This window comes from Rhinoraja longicauda, chromosome 10 (genome assembly GCF_053455715.1).
Source record: "Rhinoraja longicauda isolate Sanriku21f chromosome 10, sRhiLon1.1, whole genome shotgun sequence".
NCBI classification, from domain to species: Eukaryota; Metazoa; Chordata; class Chondrichthyes; order Rajiformes; family Arhynchobatidae; genus Rhinoraja; species Rhinoraja longicauda.
Window position 1 is genome coordinate 5,228,146 of NC_135962.1, and position 14,685 is coordinate 5,242,830.

The following is a 14,685-nucleotide window of genomic DNA, read 5'->3' on the forward strand; positions in this document are numbered from 1 at the left end:
TTCTAGTTTTAGACTTCACCCACCCATCCCCCCATCCCCACCTGAGGGAAAAGATTGTGGTTATCCGCCTTATCCATGATCCTCATCTATATACTAAAACTCGTTTGTTTGTTTATTTGTGATCGAACTACAGCCAAAACGGTACACGATAGCGCGACAATTTTAGGCCCACCTTACTCACCGTCATCGCTTTAATGGTAAAGCAAGTAGTTTTATTGAAATCGGTGTTATATTTTTTAAGTTATTCACATTTTAAAGTTTAAATCTATCTCCTAGGGAGGGAGGGGGGAGGAAGGTGGATAAGGGGTGCTGAGGGGGATGGAGAGGGGGAAGGGGAAGTGGGGAGGGGAGGGGAGGGAGGGGGAGGGAGGGGGGAGTGGGGGAGGAGAGGGTGCTGCACCAATGCAGGATAGGCTTGGGCCCAACGGGTCCACTTGGTCAAGTGATTTTAAGATCAGCCCTTAGCCTCCTGGGCTTCATGGGAAAAAGATGCAGCCTATCCAGCCTACTTAATTGGCTAGGGAGTATTCTGAGATCAAAGTCTACACAGAAAAGAGGTTGCAGTGTTTTGCTTCAAAAGTGGACCCTTGGTTATTCATGTTGTATGTACTTGCTGCAACTTTAAAGGCACACTAAACACAGCACACATAAACATACAATAAATTACCAGTTATCTGCGGTAAACCAGATCACAATAATACAAGCTTCAGTCCAACACTGATATCAGTGTATGTCAGAGGTATTTATTCACAAAATGCTGGCGTAACTCAGCAGGTCAGGCAGCATCTCAGGAGAGAAGGAATGGGTGACGTTTCGGGTCGAGACCCTTCTTCAGACTGAAGAAGGGTCTCGACCCGAAACGTCGCCCATTCCTTCTCTCCTGAGATGCTGCCTGACCTGCTGAGTTACTCCAGCATTTTGTGAAATAAATACCTTCGATTTGTACCAGCATCTGCAGTTATTTTCTTACACTACTCAGTGTATGTCAGTGTCTTTGCCTATACCCTCAACTTTCTCACTCAGAATGAGGAGTACTGTCATTTAAATGTAGACATGTTGTGCATGATATACTCTGCTAAATCAACCACAGGATTATGATGTAGACACAGATGTGGCACTATGGAGTATTCAAACAGATGAATTCAGATCAGGTTCAGGCACCTTGGCCTGTTCAGCTTGCTCCAGGTTTCAGTGAGACCGTATCTTATCTGACCGTAAACTTAACACCACATTCTTACCTATCCAATGGTAACAATTCACATCTTTACTTTAGTTTTTAGTTTTAGAGATACAGCGCAGAAACAGGCCCTTTCGGCCCACCGGGTCCACGCCAACACGTGATCCCCGCACACTAACACTATCCCACACCCACTAGGGACAATTTTTACATTTACCAAGCCAATTAACCTACAAACCTGCACGTCTTTGGAGTGTGGGAGGAAACCGAAGATCTTGGAGAAAACCCACGCAGGTCACGGGGAGAACGTACAAACTCCGTACAGACGGCGCCCATAGTCGGGATTGAACCCGGGTCTTCGGCGCTGCATTCGCTGTAAGGCAGCAACTCTACCGCTGCGTCACCATACTTACTAAGGATTAATCCGTCTATGCCTTAATAATATTCAAAAACACTGCTTTAAGGAAGAATATTTCTGGGAGAAAGAAAAATTCACCTAATTTCTGTCTTAAAGTTAGACCAAACATCATCTCCACATTCACCGTATCAAGACCCTTCAGCATTTTACATGATCCCCCCCCCCCCCCCCCCCTTCACTCAAGAAAACAAGAACAAGAACAAGAAAAACACGAGAAAAAAGAGGAGCAGAAGGCCAGTTTGATCCTGAAGTCTGTCTGGCCTTCAGTGTGATCATGGATGATCTATCCGAGGGGTCAACTCCACTGTGCCAGATCCATTGTCTTCAATCCCCCAATCTTTCAAATATTTATCTTCTCCCGTCCAAATACCTCTAATGAGATGGACTCCATAACACTCTGTGATAGAGAATTCCAGAGACTCAATATCCTCTACAAGACGGAATTTCTACGTTCCGCGATTTTAAATGATCGTTGATTTTGAATTGATTTACCTAGATCCTCTCACTAGTGAATACATCCTCACATCTATCCGATAAGACTTTTCTTTGCCTTCCATCACAGTGAGGGTGTGCCTGGAGCAATCACTGTGATGGCTGTTTGTGTGTCTTGTGTTCTTTATTGTCTACTGCCGGACCCTGACGTGAGAGGACGCTGGCGCTGTTTGTTCGCCGCTTCTCCGTCAGGACAAATCTTTTGTTCGTTTGTTTGTTTTTATGTCTTGACCGTTTGTAAAGCGTCTTTGAGTATTTTGAAAAGCGCTATATAAAATAAATGTTTATTATTATTATTATTATTATTATTATTATTATTATCTGCTCAAGACTCCTTAGGATCTTATATATTTTAACAAGATTAGCTCACATTCTTCTGAATAAAGAGTATAAGAAAATAACTGATGCTGGTACAAATCGATTTATTCACAAAATGCTGGAGTAATTCAGCAGGTCAGGCAGCATCTCGGGAGAGAAGGAATGGGTGACGTTTCGGGTCGAGACCCTTCTTCAGACTGAATAAAGAACCTGTTTAGCCTCGAAGAAAAGCACAAAATGCTGCGGTTCAGGCAGCATGCTGAGTTACTCCAGCATTTTGTGTCCATCTTCAGTGTAAACCAACGTCTGCAGTTCCTTCCTACACCTGTTTAGCCTCGCTGGATAGGGTAATCCCAGCATACTACTCTTCCAAATCAGCTGACACAAGCCTAGCTTGTCCAACCTTTCCTCACGAGACAACCCATTCATTCCAGCATAAGTCGACGTTCTTTAAACTGCTTCCAACATATTAACATCTTTCCTTAAGTAAAGACAAATTCTGTACGCAATATACAGATGTGGTCTCACCAATACCCTAATGAACTGAAGTGTAACCTTCCTAATTTTATATTTAATTCCCCAAACTCCAAAATAACATGTCGTTAGCTTTCCTAATTACTTGCTGTCCTTGCATACAAGCCTTCTGAAAATCAGGCTCTATAAATATATGTATATATTTGATATATTTGCTGTATATATATGATATGATGATATGATATAAGACCCTCAGAGGGACAGGCAGCATCTCTGGAGAGAAGGAACGGTTGACGTTTCGGGTCAAGGTCCTTCTTCAGTCCGAAGAAGGGTCTTGACCCGAAACGTCACCCATTCCTTCTCTCCGGGGATGCTGCCTGTCCCGCTGAGCTACTCCAGCTTTTTGTGTCTATCTTCGGTTTAAACCAGCATCTGTAGTTCCTTCCTGCACTCTAAGACCCTCAGACCCCTTTATATCTCTGAGCTCTAATCTGACCCTTACGATAGTATTTTTTTTAAATTTCTTCCTTCAGCCAGATCTTTGCCTCCTCATTTAACCTGTCTTTATCCCTTTGTGATCTCTTTATGTCTTCTTCACAATTTAGTTTCCTATCTATGTTTGTGTAATCAGAAATTTTAGCAACAACGTCTTCACCTAAATCACATACACAAATGATGAGACCTGCACACATCCCTGTGGCACACCACTTGTTACAAGAGTCAAGGGTGTTTTATTGTCATATGTCCTGGATAGAACAACCTCTTACCTTGCCGGAGATGCGATTGTTTTCCGGATCGTATCTCCGTTCGCTCTGCGGCCTAACATCATGGAGCTGGCGGCCTTGCTCGGGACTAACTTTGAGCCCCACCCCGGGGCCGTGGACTTACCATCGGAGCCTGCGATCCCTTGCCTGGGATTGATGCTCCAACGGTCTGAGTGCCTACGGACTTCAACATCGAGGAGCTCGCAGTCTCGGGTAGAGACCGATGTCGGGAAGCTCCAGTCACAGAAGGTTTCGACCAGCCCCGACCCGGGGTAGATCACCCAGCATCAGGGAGTTGAGATTTCCTCCCCCAATACAGGAGCTTGATCGCCCCAGAGGGCCCAAAGGCTACGGGAGTCAAGATTGTCCCGTCAACGGAAGGCTCAAGGCCCCCGACCGCGGGAGAACAAAGAAGGGAAGAATATTGAACTTTTTTTCGCCTTCCATCACAGTGAGGAATGTGGAGGAGTCACTGTGGTGGATGTTTATGTTAAAATGTATTTTGTGTGTTCTTTTACTTTTAATTGGTATGACTGTATGGCAAAACTAATTCCTCGTATGCTGCAAAACATACTTGGCTAATAAAGTATGATTATGATTATGATTAGTACAATGAAATTCTTACTTGATTGTCTCACTAGTGAAAACATCTTCACATCTATCCACTCAGGACCTACTTAGGATCTTATATATTTTAACAAGATGATCCCACATTCTTCTAAACATTTTGCCAATCAGTATTTAAGCCTGCTTTCTGTTTCCCATAATGCATTATCCTTCTACTCACGCAAATCGCTTCCTCCACCATGAGTTTCTATTTTCTGCAATAATCAAAGGCATCCCACAAATCAATTTAGTGCACTTTCCAGTTCATTCTTACTTATTCAAAGAACTGCCTCTTTCACAAAACCATGTCGACCTCATTTGATTACCATGAGTTTTTCAAAGTGATCTGCTCATAATAGCTGCTAACATTTTCAATAGACAATAGACAATAGACAATAGGTGCAGGAGGAGGCCATTCGGCCCTTCGAGCCAGCACCGCCATTCAATGTGATCATGGCTGATCATTCTCAATCAGTACCCCGTTCCTGCCTTCTCCCCATAGCCCCTGACTCCGCTATCCTTAAGAGTATCTAGCTCTCTCTTGAATGCATTCAGAATTGGCCTCCACTGCCTTCTGAGATAGAGAATTCCACAGATTTCTCTGTCGGCATGAAGCTAACTGCCCTTTTGAATAAAGGGGTTACATTCATTATTTTCCAACCTAAAAGAGCTTTCCTTAAACCCGTGGAAATTCACAAAAGTAAAACCAAAGCATCATCCCACACATCGTGAATGACTGCTCACTGAGTCTTTTCCCTGGTGGCATCAAGGCCATCCACCCAGCAACTGATGCTGCCCTGGCCTGGATGTCTACCCTTGGCCTACAACTTTAGGCTGTGCACGCCATACGCAAGAAGAAGACTCATCCCTCTCACTTGTCATGTTTTTAAACTCTCCGGGATGGTCCAGGACCGAGAGATTAATCAGCCTGTTACTCCCAACAATCTGCTCAGCACCACCGTCCTGGTGATCATATTTATCCACAGGTTCCCCCATCACTTCCAATCACTCAGTTCACACCTACTTCTGGAAAGTTATTGAATTCTCGATAGTGAAGACTGATGCAAAACAAATTGATAATTCATCAGTTATATCCTGGTTTTTCCCTGATTAATTACTCATTTACTGTCAACCCAATGCTCAATTTATCAATTATCTTCTTCCTTTAAAAACTATTAACGATACTTAGAACGATATCTGCTTCCTTGTTTGCTTTATCCTGCACTCCCAACATTTCCTTCCTTATTTACGAGGATGTTATCAGGACTTGGGCTGAGGGATTGGGAGAGGTTGAGCAGTCTAGGATTCCACTCCTTGGAGCGCAGGAGACCGAGGGATGATTTCACAGAGGTGCCTAAAATTATGATGGGAATAGATCGGGTGAAAACACAGAGTCTTGCACCCAGAGGAGGGGGAATCAAGAACCAGAGGATATACAGATGCTCCTCCACTTACGATGGGGTTACGTTCTGATAAACCCATCGTAAATCAAAAATATTGTAAGTCGAAAATGCATTTAATACACCTAACCTACCAAACGTCATAGCCACCTAACCTACCCAACATCATAGCCACCTAACCCACCCAACATCATAGCCACCTAACCTACCCAACATCATAGCCACCTAATCCACCCAACATCATAGCCACCTAACCTACCCAACATCATCCACCTAACCTACCCAACATCATAGCCACCTAACCTACCCAACATCGTAACCGTGGCAGCTCCCAATCGTGGCTGACTAGGAGCTGTGGCTCGCTGCCGATGCCCGGCATCATGAGAGAGTATCGTACCGCACAAGACACCGCCAGTCTGAGCAGCGGATAGGTCTACGAGCCCGGGAAAAGCCTGGGAAAAGAGCAAAATTCCAAGTACGGTTTCTACTGAGTGTGTATCGTTTTTGCACCATCGTAAAGTCGAAATATCTTAAGTCGAGGATCATCGAAAGTCGAGGAGCATCTGTACATTTAAGGTGAAAAGGTGAAGATTTAATGGGACCCCAAGGGGGCAACGTTTTCACGCAAAGGGTGGTGGGTATATGGAGTGAGCTGCCAGAGGAGGTAGCAGGGGCAGGCACTACAACAATATCTCAAAGACATTTGGACAGGTGCATGGGCTGGAAAGATTTAGAGGGGTATGGGCCATGCGCAGACCGGTGGGACTAGCGTAAATGGGGCATTGGATAGAGTGGATGTGGAGAGGACGTTTCCACTAGTGAGATAGTCTCGGACCAGAGGTCACAGCCTCAGAATTAAAGGATGTTACTTTAGGAAGGAGATGAGGAGGAATTTCTGTAGTCAGAGGGTGGCGAATCTGTGGAATTCATTGCCACGGAAGGCTATGGAAGACGTCAATGGAGATTTTTAAGGCAGAGATCGATAGATTCCTGATTTTAATGGGTGTCAGGAGTTATGGGGAGAAAGCAGGAGAATAGGGCTGGAGCGACTAGGCTTGTATACACTGGAATTTAGAAGGATGAGAGGGGATCGTATCGAAACGTATAAGATTATTAAGGAGTTGGACACGTTAGAGGCAGGAAACATGTTCACAATTTTTGGGGAGTCCAGAACAAGGGGCCACAGTTTAAGAATAAGGGGTAGGCCATTTAGAACGGAGATGAGGAAAAACGTTTTCAGTCAGAGAGTTGTGAATCTGTGGAATTCTCTGCCTCAGAAGGCAGTGGAGGCCAATTCTCTGAATGCATTCAAGAGAGAGCTAGATAGAGCTCTTAAGGATAGCGGAGTCAGGGGGTATGGGGAGGAGGCAGGAACGGGGTACTGATTGAGAATGATCAGCCATGATCACATTGAATGGCGGTGCTGGCTCGAAGGGCCGAATAGCCTACTCCTGCACCTATTGTCTATTGTCTATTATCTAGTGGTTAAGATGGAGGGATACTCATGGAGAATAGGGGTTGAGTTGGAGGATCAGCCATGATTGAATGGCGTAGACTTGATGGGCCAAATGGCCTAATTCTGCTCCTATCACCTATGAACTTAGTTTGGTCAGCATGGGCAAGTTGGGCTTCAGCACCTGTATATGTGCTGTATGATTTATGTTCCTATGACAATTAATCTGGTACATTAGAAGATAGGAGCAAGAGTAAGCCACTCATCTCTCGAGCCTGCCCCATCGTGTGATCCGATCACGGTTCATCTTGCCAGGCCTCATTGCTCTACTTTGTTGATTCCCCATAGCTCTCAATTCCCTGATCCTTCAAAAATATATCTACTTCCTCTTTAAGTATCCCGAATGATCGAACAACATTCCAGGGCATATCATTTCAGAGAATCACCACCCTTGTGAGAAGGTTTCCAAGCACCTCGGTATTAAATGACCGCCCCCAAATGTACAGTACAGCCGTGTCCCTCCAGTCGTGATTCTTCCACTGGGGAAGCATCTCGACATTTACTCCGTAACGCTCGATAAGGGTCTTACTTACAGTCATAGAGGGAGACTGCATCGAAACAGGCCCTTTGACCCATCTTGTCTACGCAGACCAACAGGCCCCAACAACAGGGCTAACGGAATCAAGGGATATGGGGGAAAAAGTAGGAACGAGGTACTGATTTTAGATGATCAGCCATGATCACATTGAATGGCGGTGCTGGCTTGAAGGGGCGAGTGGCCTACTCCTGCACCTATTTTTCTATGTTTATCTATGTTTCTAACACTATTCCCATTTGCCTGCATTTGACTCATATCCCTCTAAACCTATCCTATCCGTGTACGTGTCCAAATGTTTTTTAAACGTTGTGATAGTACCTGCCTCAACTTCCTCCTCCAGCAGCTCGTTCCATATACCTACGAAAGCGTAAAAACGTTGCCCCTCCGGTTCCCATTAAATCTTTCTCCCCTCACCTTAAACCTGTGTCCTCTAGTTTTTGATTCCCCTACTGTTCACCCTCATACTCCTGCGCTCCAAGGTATAAGGTCCTAGCCTGCTCAACCTCTCCCAATATCTCAGGCCTTGCAGTCCTGACAAATATCCTCACAAGGTATATGCGGAAGTGGCGGCGCCTAACGGCTGCGGCTCGCTAGCAGTCTGTTCGTCTTTTTTCCTTTTTTTTTGTTGTGTGTCGGTGTTGGGATGGTTTTTATATATTTTTTTGGTTGTGTATGTGTGGGAGGGGGTGGTGGTGTGGGTGGGGGGTGGCGGGGGGGGGTGGGGGAAACTTTTCTCTTCCTCACGGCGCGGGGTGCGGGGTGCGGCTCGGCTGCGGGGCCTAACATCGCCCGGTGCGGCTCGGCCGCTGGACTTTACATCGCCCGGTGCGGCTTGGCCGCTGGACTTAACAGTGCCCGGTGCGGCTCGGCCGCTGGACTTAACAGTGCCCGGTGCAGCTCGGCCGCGGGACTTAACATCGCCCGGTGCGGCTCGGCTGCGGGACTTTACATCGCCGGTGCGGCTCGACCACGGGACTTTTCATCGCTGGTGCGGCTCGGCTGCGGGACTTAACATCGCCCGGTGCGGCTCGGCTGCGGGACTTTACATCGCTGGTGCGGCTCGACCACGGGACTTAGCTGCGCAAGGCTTGGTCGCGGGGCCTTTCATCGCCCGGCTCGGCCGCGAGACGTTTCAGCGCCCGGTGCGATTCGGCCGGGGGGACTTCCATCCCCTTGCGGGGACTGTGCGGGTCGGTCGGGGACGAGCTGTCTGTCCGTGGGCGGGGGGAAGAGAGTGGAAGTTTTCTTGCCTCCATCACAGTGAGGGGGTGTTTGGAGTCACTGTGATGGACGTTTGTGTTGGGGCTATGTGTCTTGTGTTCTTTTTTTCTATGGCTGCTATGTAGTTTCGTTCGGTACTTCGGTACCGAATGACAAATAATAATAATAATAATAATAATAATGCATTTTATTTATATAGCGCTTTTCATATACTCAAAGACGCTTTACAGAGATTTTGAGAACATAGGGAAATGAATAAATAGATAAATAAGTAAATAAATAAATGAACAGAGAAAGGAGACAGAAGGTGAGATGACCTTCAGTGGTTGAAGGCAGTACTGAACAGGTGAGACTTCAGCGATGTTTTGAATGTGGTGAGTGTGGAGGAGTCTCTAACGGTTTGGGGTAGTGAGTTCCATAGGGTGGGAGCAGCGATGGAGAAAGCCCTGTCCCCCCAGGATCTGAGTTTAGTCCGGATGTGGGGGGATAGGAGATTGGCAGCGGCAGAGCGGAGGGTGCAGGTGGGAGTGTGCCTGTGGAGGAGGTCGGTCAGGTAGGATGGGGCCAGGTTATGGAGGGCTTTGTAGGTTATGAGGAGGATTTTGTACTGGATTCTCTGGGGGATGGGGAGCCAGTGAAGTTTATAAAGGACGGGGGTGATATGGTCACGGATCGAGGTGTGTGTGAGTAGACGGGCAGCGGAGTTTTGAATGTATTGAAGTTTATTGATGATTTTTGAGGGTGCGCCATAGAGGAGGCTGTTGCAGTAGTCCAGACGGGAGGTGATGAAGGCGTGGATGAGGGTTTCTGCAGCTGTGGAGGAGAGGGATGGACGGAGACGGGCAATGTTTTTGAGGTGGAAGATGGCTGTCTTTGTGATGTGTTTGATGTGTTTGTCGAAGGAGAGGGTTTGATCAAGGATGATTCCAAGATTCCGGATGTGAGGTGAGGTGGATACTGGGAGACCATCAATGTTGAGGATGAAGTTTTGGGTGGATTTGGCGAGCGTTTTTGGACCAATGATGATGATTTCAGATTTGTTGCAATTGAGTTTGAGGAAGTTTGATTGAAGCCAAGATTTTATTTCAGTGATGCAGTTTGTCAGTGTAGAGTGTGTGGTGGTGGAGATTGACTTGGTGGAGATGAGGAGCTGGATATCATCGGCGAAGCAGTGGAAGTTGAGACCATGACGGCGGATTAATTGACCAAGGGGGAACAGGTAGAGGATGAAGAGGAGGGGGCCAAGGACTGAGCCTTGGGGGACACCTTGGGGGAGGGGAGCGGTGGGGGATTTACAGTTGTTAATGGAGATGAACTGGTGTCTGTCAGAGAGGTAAGATTTGAACCAGGATAGGGCTGTGCCGGTGATGTTAAGGGAGGTTTCAAGTCGGGTGAGGAGAATGGAGTGATTTATGGTGTCAAAGACGGCGCTGAGGTCAAGTAGGATGAGGATGTTGAGGTTGCCAGCGTCGGAGGAGGAGGAGAGTTGTGATTTTGAGGAGCGCAGTTTCAGTACAGTAAAGCTCTGTTATACTGTTATTATAAATCCTGGCAACATCCTTGTAAATAAATGAAACTAAATCCCTATACTAGTTCTATGTTATCCCACATTCATATCCTGCACACGAGGGGCAATTTACAGATGCCAATTAATCTACAAACTGGAAAATAGTCACAAAAGGCTGAGTAACTCAGCGGGTCAGACAGCATCTCCGGAGAAAAAGAATGGGCTCTCGACCTGAAATGTGGTCTGAAGAAGGGTCTTGACCCGAAACGTCACCTATTCCTTTTCTCCAGAGATGCTGCCTGTCCCGCTGAGTTACACCAGCTTTTTGGGTCTATCTTCGGTTTAAATCAGCATCTGCAGTTCCTTCCTCCGTAATCTATGAACCTGTACATCTTTGGGATGGGGGATGAAACCGGAGCATGAGGAGAAAGCCCATGTGGTCTTAGGGAGAACAGCACCCGAGGTCAGGATCAAACCCAAGTCAGGATCCACCGTTGCACCACTCTGCGACCGCTTATTTATTTCAATAGGAAAACTACCCCGTGGGGCGGCACGGTGGCGCAGCGGTAGAGTTGCTGCCTCACAGCGAATGCAGCGCCGGAGACTCAGGTTCGATCCTGACTACGGGCGCCGTCTGTACGGAGTTTGTACGTTCTCCCCTTGACCTGCATGGGTTTTCTCCGAGATCTTCGGTTTCCTCCCACACTCCAAAGACGTACAGGTATGTAGGTTAATTGACTGGGTAAAAATGTAAAAATTGTCCCTAGTGTGTGTAGGATAGTGTTAGTGTGCGGGGATCGCTGGGCGGCGCGGACTCGGTGGGCCAAAGGGCCGGTTTCCGCGCTGTATCTCTAAATGAAAAATAAATACTCTTTTCCCTAATCTCCAAAGAATATAGATCGAGTTTCATTTGGACAACCCTCTCATCCCCAGAATTAGCCGAGTGAATCTGTTTGGACTCTTAAGGATAGCGGAGTCAGGGGGTATGGGGAGAAGGCAGGAACGGGGTACTGATTGAGAATGATCAGCCATGATCACATTGAATGGCGCTGCTGGCTCGAAGGGCCGAATGGCCTACTCCTGCACCTCTTGTCTATTGTCTATTGACTGTCTCCTGTGCTGGTACATCTTTTTAGTTTAGTTTACTTTAGAGATACATCGCAGAAACTGGCACTTTGGCCCACACAGTCCACCCCTCTTTCTCAAAATAGGAGAGCAGAATTGTACTCTAGAAGACTCAAGGAACAGCAAATGCTGGAATATTACGAGGAATACAAAGTGCTGGAGTAACTCAGCAGGTCAGGCAGCATCAATGCTCGGCTCGGCTCGGGAGCACAATGTTCCGCAACGCTTTGGGTCGCAACCGTTCTTCAAACTCACCTGAAGTACTCTGGGTGCGACCTCACCAGGACCCCATATTTTAGTTCCCTCGTTCTAAAATCCAACTATCTATATACTAAAACTCTTGTTTGTTTGTTTGTTTGTTTGTTCCTGAACTACAGCCAAAACGGTACACGATAGCGCGACAATTTTAGGCCCACCTTACTCACCGTCGTCCCTTTGGTGCTAATGGAAGAAGTTTCATTGAAATCAGTGTTATATTTTTTAAGTTATTCTCATTTTAAAGATTAAATCTTTCTCCGAGGGAGGGAGGGAGGGAGGAGGGTGATGGGAGGGGGTCGGGAGGAGGGAGGAGGGGGGAGGAAGGGGAAAGGGAGGGGGGAGCTGGGGAGAGAGGGAGGGGAAGAGGGAGGGGAAGAGGAAGAGGGGAAGAGGAAGGGGGGAAGAGGAAGGGGGGAAGAGGAAGGGGGGGAAGAGGAAGGGGGGGAAGAGGAAGGGGGGGAAGAGGAAGGGGGAGGGGAGAGGGAGAGAGGGGGAGGGGAGAGGGAGGGAGTGGGGATGGAGGGGGGATGGAGGGGGAGGGAGGGCAGGGAGAGAGGGAGGGGAGGAGGGGAGGGGGTGAGGGAAGGTGGGCATAAGGGGGGACGGGGGTGGGGAGAGGAGAGGGTGCTGCACCAATGCAGGAGAGGCTTGGGCCCAACGGGTCCGCTTGATCTAGTCTTTTAATAAAGGACAACAAGCCACTTCCCTCCCTACCTGTTTGCTTCAGCTGCATGCTAACCTTTTCCCAATTCGAGGCAAAGAACACTATATTTTGCTCATTTGCGATCTTTCTCCATTTAGATAATAATCTGCAATTACATTCCTCTCCCCAATGTACATAACTTCCTACTTTGCCATGTTAAATTTCATTTGATGACTATTCGCCCACCACTCAACTTGCCCAGACCCAGTTGTAGAGTCCTTATATCCTGATCAGAACATGGGAAATAACACCACAAGAACAGGCCCTTCAGCTCACAATCTCTGTGCCAAACATGATACCAAGACCGTCACTTAGCTACCTGCACATAACCCTTATCCCTCCATTTCCTGCACACCAAATTGCCTATCCAAAAGTCTTAAATGCCACTAACATATCTGCCTCGACCAACACAGCCGGCTGCAGTGACCCAGGCTGCAGTGACTCACCTCCGATGTAAAAAAAAAACGTCCCGCACATCTTTAGTTCAGTTTAGAGATACAGCGCGGAAACAGGCCCTTCGGCCCACCGAGTCCACACCGACCAGCGATCCCCGCACATTTAAACTATCCTACACACACTGGGGATAATGTACACTTATACCGTGCCAATCAACATACAAACCTGTACGTCTTTGGAATGTGGGAGGAAACCGAAGATCTCGGAGAAAACCCACGTAGGTCACGGGGAGAACGTACAAACTCTGTGCAGACAGCACCCGTAGTCGGGATCAAGCCCGGGTCTCTGGCTCTGCAAGCTCTGTAAGGCAGCAACTCTACCGCTGCGCCACCGTGCCGTTCTTTTACATTTTGCCCCTCTCACCTTAAAGCCATGCCCTCCAGTATTTGATTTATTCCATCCTGAGGAAGTGATCTGACTATAATGACCTTTTATTGCCCCTCAGAATTTTAGAAACTGCTATCGGGTCTCCCTGCAACCTCCGACGTTCCGGAGAAAACAATCCAGGTCTGTCCAAACTTTCCCAGTAGCTAATACACCCTAATCTAGACATAATTCTGGTCAACCTCCTCTGCACATTTTCCAAAGCCTCCATATCCTTCCAGTGACGAGGTGACCAGAACAGCATGCCATAGTCCAAATGTGGCCTAACCAAAGTCTTATCAAAGCTGCATCAAGACTTCCTGACTCTTATACTCAATGCCCCGACATACTGAAGCAAGCATACCATATGCCTTCTTTACCACTCTATCTGTTTGTGTTGCCTCTTTCAGGGAGAAATGCACTTAGGCCCAAGATCCCTTTGCACATCAATGCTGTTAAGGGTCATGCCATTCATTGTATACTTTCCCTTTACATTTGACCTCCCAAAGAGCACCACCTCACACTTCCGCAGATTAAATTCCATCTGCCATTTCTCCATTCCTTTCTGTAGTTTAATTCTATCCTGTTGCATACTTTGACAGCCTTCCTCATAGTCCACGACCCCAGCAATCTTCATGCCATCTGCAAACTTACTAACCAACCCATCTACATTTACGTGTAAGGTAGACACAAGAGTGTCTTGGAGTAACTCAGCGGGTCAGGCAGCATCTCAGGAGAGAAGGAATGGGTGACATTTCGGGTCGAGACCCTTCTTCAGACTGATGTCAGGGGAGGGGGCGGGACAAAGGTAGGATGTAGTTGGAGACTGGAAGACAGTGGGAGAACTGGGAAGGAGGAGGGGAAAGAGAGGGACAGAGGAGCTATCTGAAGTTAGAGAAGTCAATGTTTATTCCACTGGGGTGTAAGCTGCCCAAGCGAAATATGAGGTGCTGTTCCTCCAATTTGCGCTGGGCCTCACTCTGACAATGGAAGAGGCCCAGGACAGAAAGGTCAGACTGGGAGTGGGAGGGGGAGTTGAAGTGCTGAGCCAACATCTGCAGTTATTTTCCTATACATTTATGTCTAAGTCATTTATATATATTACTCACATCAGCAGACCCAGCACCAATCCTTGTGGAACTCATTTGGTCATTCTTTGTCTTTTTTTATTGCTCTCACCAGTTTTCTCACTTGCCACCCTGTTAAACGATAAGCTTTTCCTCTTAAGTTTGATGTACTCTGAAATATAGTTTGAGATAATGCGTCTCCTCTTAGAAATTCGCCAGTGCTGTTAATTAATCAATGGTCTAAAGTTTTCTGACATTCGGCCACAGTTTAAGAATAAGGGGTAG

At 47.1% G+C, this 14,685-nt stretch overlaps 1 protein-coding gene across 1 annotated transcript in view; it reads right to left on the bottom strand.

Moving 5' to 3' along the window:
- Positions 1–14,685, bottom strand: part of LOC144597568 (1-phosphatidylinositol 4,5-bisphosphate phosphodiesterase beta-2-like) — a 134,507-nt gene that overhangs the window by 3,307 nt on the left and 116,515 nt on the right. The window lies entirely within an intron of this gene.